This window comes from Malurus melanocephalus, unplaced genomic scaffold, assembly GCF_030028575.1.
Source record: "Malurus melanocephalus ecotype Western Australia unplaced genomic scaffold, MMel_1.1 scaffold_52, whole genome shotgun sequence".
In the NCBI taxonomy this organism is placed as follows: domain Eukaryota; kingdom Metazoa; phylum Chordata; class Aves; order Passeriformes; family Maluridae; genus Malurus; species Malurus melanocephalus.
Genome location: NW_026623284.1, coordinates 3,050,474 through 3,055,878, shown reverse-complemented (window position 1 = coordinate 3,055,878; position 5,405 = coordinate 3,050,474).

The window sequence follows — 5,405 nt, the reverse complement described above, 5'->3', positions numbered from 1 at the left end:
TTTCTCTTTTCTCTTTTCTCTTTTCTCTTTTCTCTTTTCTCTTTTCTCTTTTCTCTTTTCTTTTTCGTCTCTTCTTTCTACTCTCTTCTCTCCTCTCTCGTCTTTCTGTCCACCCAGCATCCCTGGAACCACAAGGACATCTGCAGCTGGAACTTTTTGGCACGAATGCATCTGGACTCATCTTCAGAAGGAAACCTTGTGGAAGCTCCCAGCAGCCAGGCAGGACTCACCTGCTGCTGCTCTGCCTTCAGGGAGTGTGAGGTGCAAAGCACCCCAGTGAAGAGCCTTAGAGGAGATTTTGGGAGGTGTAATCCAGCTGGGAAGGCTGATTTAGGAGAGTAAGGGGATGTAAGGAAATAACTTCCAGCCTGCRTCACTGGAGATCTGCAGTGGTTTGGATTTTGGCTGGAATGGCTGAGAGCTGGGGCGTGGGGTTTCATTGAATAATCACCACTTTCTGTGTAAAGTGGAAAAATGTTTCTGAGAAAACTCTGATTTTTCTGTTGTTTGGACCATGCACTTTCTGTGTATAAAGTGTGGACCTTCAGAAACATCAGGTGCTGTGCTCCCTGGGCAGGTTATCCCAGCAGCAATCCCTGTTCCCTGCAGTTCCTGTGAGGGAGCAAAGGTTGCAGCTGCCAGGACCCGCAGAGCTGTGCAAACACAGCAGCGCTCAGTGCACACTGCTCCCCTCCGCTTCACTCAACTGCTTGAGACTTGGAAACCAGTCCAGCCTGTTCCAGTCCCCTCCCTCCACTGGTTCCTGGCCTTCAGTGCATCAGAGATGGGCTCTTTCCTTGTGGGACTGGAAAATGATTCATCCGCCTGCAAAGGAATGCAACCCTGCAGGCATCGTTTGCGGGCCTCTCCCAAAATCCTCTTCTGGAGCTGCATTTCTGTGCAGAAGGAATGTGGGCTGGAAGAGCCCTCCCCAGTAAATCTCTGAGCAAAGAGGACTCGAGTCCCAGTCTCATTCTGATGCTCAGMCTCATCCAGATCCTTGCTGAGGAGAGAAAGCATCTTCAACCCGAGAGTGAGTGCAGCAGCTCGGTCTGGAGAGTGAGGACTCGTGCTGAGGCATGAGCGCCCTGCCCTGCCATCCTCCCCAAGCTGGTGACCCTCAGTATCACCCTCCTCCTCCTCCTCCCTGTGTGCAGAGCAGAGATCCCTCTGTCTGCAGCGAGGTGCAGACCCTGGCAGAGCCCCTGGTTGTGCCACTATGCACTGACACCGCCACACGAGCGGTGATGCCACCGATGCCACCACTGCTGTCCCCAGGCAGGTTTGGTGGGCAGGGACATTGTCTGCTGTGTTGTGGGGTGCCCGTGGATCGAGCTGGTGTCCATCTGCTCCACTGGATGATGTGTTTGATCCTGACCAGCCCAGCCCAGCCTGGGCGGAAAGGGAGGCGAGTTCTGCCGCTTCTTGCGCTTTGCCCTCGTGGCAAAAACAGGGGAGGTAAAGAGGAGCTCCTTGTGTGAGTGCTGTTGATCAGAAAAACCTGGAAAAGTAGGAAGGAGAAACAAGAAAAAAGAAACAAACAAGAAACAAGAAACAAGATACAAGAAACAAGAAACAAGAAACAAACAAGAAACACGAAACAAGAAACAAGAAACAACCAAAAACCAAGAAACAAGAAACAAGAAACAACCAAAAAACAAGAAACAAGATACAAACATGAAACAAGAAACAAACATGAAACAAGACACTGGCCCACTCCTGTTGGGGAGTGGCACAGGAATACCCCAAGCACAACCTCTCGCTTGTATTAGAGAGAGTTCCGTCCCACATGGAGGTAGAGTGAGTTTCTTGTTTGGAGATCAAACACAGTAACCAGAACTTCCTGGGAAAAGGCTCTCTGAGCTCTGCCCAGTGCTGGGCAATGTCAGTGTTCTCATGGTGATACTGAAATGATTTTTGCCTTTTTCCTTTTATWCATTTGYAACCTTCCCAKTACTTTTCCCTCCTCGTTTCCCCAGCTGGAAAACCAAACCCATTCCAGAGCTCCAAGCCGTTGTGGGGCACAAGGTCCCATCCTATCCTGGCTCTTCCTGGGAACCAAGGTCTTCGAGATCCATTTTATTTAAAATGTACAGCTGGTACTGAGGGTGGGAGGTTCCAGAGAAGGGGCTTTACCTGGGGGGAATTGCATCGTCACTTGTCCTCCTAATTGGTGCTTTATATCAATTATGCTAATTTTAATAATGCTAATAAACCTATCAAACTCTATTCACCCCTGTAGGGTTGGGATTTTGTGGATGTTCTTCCATGGCTGCCCCTGGAGCTCCAACACAGACCCATATTTTATATTAAGTCCTGTACTAGAATCATCTCGAGTTTCATATCTAAGTTGAAAAAGACAACAGTGGAATAACCCCAAAGCCTTCCTGGGAAGCACTGGGTGTATCAGCCTTGTGGCAGTGAAAATCAGAGGGTTTCAGGCAGCAGCACTGCTCCTTATCAGCCTGCCGTGCACAGATTGGTGGCTGAGGGACACCATTCCCTGCTGGCACCCAAGATTGTGGTTGGCTTTTTAACTCCAGGTGCAGCACAGTGGGACGTGTGACCCAGAGGGGACAGGGGACGCAGGACCCTGGGGGTTCAGCTCTGGCTCGGACTCTGTAGAGATAATTCCTGTTAAAACAGCTGAACTCTAGAGACTGTGATGTTCCCTGAAAAATGGCTGCTCAAATTCTTCACTCATTGAAATGCTGAAATGATTCAAATCAGGTTATTGTCCTCAAATTTCCCTTGATCTTGGGGGTGTGGTTCGGTGGTGARCACGGCAGTGCTGSGTTAATGCTGSACTCGATCTTAGAACTATTTTCCAGCCTTAACTATTCCAACTTCRTTTTTGAGGAGTTCTGTGGATTGCAGTTAATCCAGSTCACTCCAGCTCACCCAGTYTGTGATCCTTGAGCTGGGTCTACAAGAAGGAGGTGGAAATGGTGTGCAGAAACCCATGGGCCACACAGGGAGGGTGTAGAGCACCCAGGGAGTGCCTGGCGTTCACCCATCAGCCTGTGACAGGGACAATTTCCCCTCTGGGGTTTGCAGCAGCGGTGCCACAGCTCCTCCCAGCAGCCGACGTGACCAGCACGTGGGGGACAATGGACCAAGGAAGGACAGCGGGCACAGGCAGTGACTGCGCCCTTTGGGGGCTGTGRAAGGCAGGGACGGTGACGTGCAGGAGGGTGGCAGTGTCCCAACCCTTAGGGYGGCGGATTTTCACTGCTCCTTCCTGGTTGGCACAGGCAGGGCTGCATTCCTGCGGACAATGGCTCCACCTGGGTGGCTCCAGAGCTGGCCACATGCTGTCCCCTGGCCATGCACGGACAGCCTTGACCACCTGCTGTGCCCCTGACCACTCAGCCACAGCCTCGGCCACCCACTGTCCCCCTGGCTCAGGAGCTCACAGGGTTTGTCCTTGCACTCCTTCCTCTTCCCAGAGTTGGATCCATGAGCTCTGTTTGGCAGATGTGAACAGCAGGAGATGATGAACCCAACTCAGCTGCCAGACCACCTGTCCTGGGAAATTCTGAAACACAATTTCAAAAGTGTTGTATTTTGTTTTTGAAATACAAAGTGAATTGTATTTCACAATTTCATATATTGTGAAATACAGCAAAACAATCTTTGCTGTATTTTGGGGAAGAAACTCAAAATTCCCTAAGAAAAATGCAGATTCTCTCCCAGGGGACAATCCCCCCTGACACAGGAGAAGGACATCCCTTAAGCTCTCCATGCTGGGCACCACAGACTGGCAGCTGCTCTGATCCTGACAATTTCACAGGAGAGGCTGCTGCTGAGGGCAAGGCTTCGGGATTTGAGCCCCATCCCATCCCTGAGCACAGGGTGACTTTCTGTACTCACATGTGCAGCCTGGTCACTGAAATGAAACGGGTTAAAAATTAAGTTTGCAGGGGAGGGTGGAGTTATTTTGTGGGCACTCAGGTACGGTCACCAGCACAGTTTCCCACAGTTGTGAGAASTTTCCTGAGAAAGGAAATGAACAGTGAGGGTCAGAGCTCCAGCCACCTTTGGCAGTAAAGCCAGCACGTTCTGCAGCTRCCTCAGCACCCAGTGATCCTGATCCCCAGTAAAACCATTGGCATTAAAACCCAGTTGGATTGCTGAGTGCTAAAGAACCAGCCTTGTRCCCTGCAGGAGAGAAACCCAGACCACCTCCCCTGCCAGGTGGGGGTGAGCTGTGGGGAAACRGAGTCGACTTTCTGGTTCCTGCATGGACATCCCATGTAACCTTGTCCAAAAGGCACCAATAGGCTCTGTTTGCCTCAGCTCCCGCATGAGAACGTGTTAATACCTCATGTTGCTCTCTGGTGGTGTGAATCCCATGAAAGGACAGTCCCAAAGACCCTCAGGGGCTGTCACTGCCACAGCCCAATCGAGTTCCTCCTCCAGGGATGCAGTGGGATGACCTTTGCCARGCTCACACACCCATTAACCAGCGCTGGGGCTGGGGCTGAGCCTGCCCTGMCTGTGAAATGTCTCCTGTCTGCCAGATTCAGCTGACTCTCTGTGAAATGGCAGAGGCTCTGCTTGCTGACCCTGACCAAAGTGGGCTGGMATTCGCTGGGTTTCAGAAGGTTTTCATTAGGGCTGCGAGAGAGCCCCTGAGGTTTGGTGAAACCCTCAAACCATGTGTACAGCAATGTGCAAACCCGTCCTCTGCGTAGGCGTGTTCATTTTTCCTGATCCTCTGYTGTTTTTCCTTCCTGTCCTCACTGTCTCCCTCTTCAAGGTCTACACATTGCTCTTAGGGAAATATCTGCTTCATGCTGTGGCTGAAAGGGGGCTCAGCCATTGGAACAGGCTGCCCAGGGAACTGGTGGAATTGCCATCCCTCAAAGTGTTCAACACCCCATAGATGTGGCACCTGGGGACATGGGTGAGTGGCAGACCTGGCACTGTGGGGTGAACAGCTRCACTCAGTGATCTGAGAGCTCTTTTCCAGCCTGGCTGAGGGGCAGGGTGGTGACAGGGTGTTCAGGAGGAGGTTGGTTGGCATTACCAACTTGCCAAGCTTGTGCTCAGGTGATCTGGATTTGGTTTTGTTTTATTGCCATTATTACCCAGTTCCTGACAGTGATCCTGACTGGGAAACCTCGGTGTGTATCCTGTGCTCCCTCCCTGCTACTGGCCCTATAAGAGCAGCCAATTATCCCTTCTGCTTTCCTAGGACAGGAAGACATCTCAGGGCAAGGCTCCCACAATGCCCTACCTGGGATTAATCTGGATCAGGATTTAGGATCTCCAGGAGATTGTAATTTCACACCAGGGATCAGCAGCCAATAGCCCAAATGGCTCAGCCAGTGTGGCTTGTGTATAACCAAGAAAAACATTCAGGAACAGGAGCACCATGGCTTTGTCTTCCTGCACAGTGT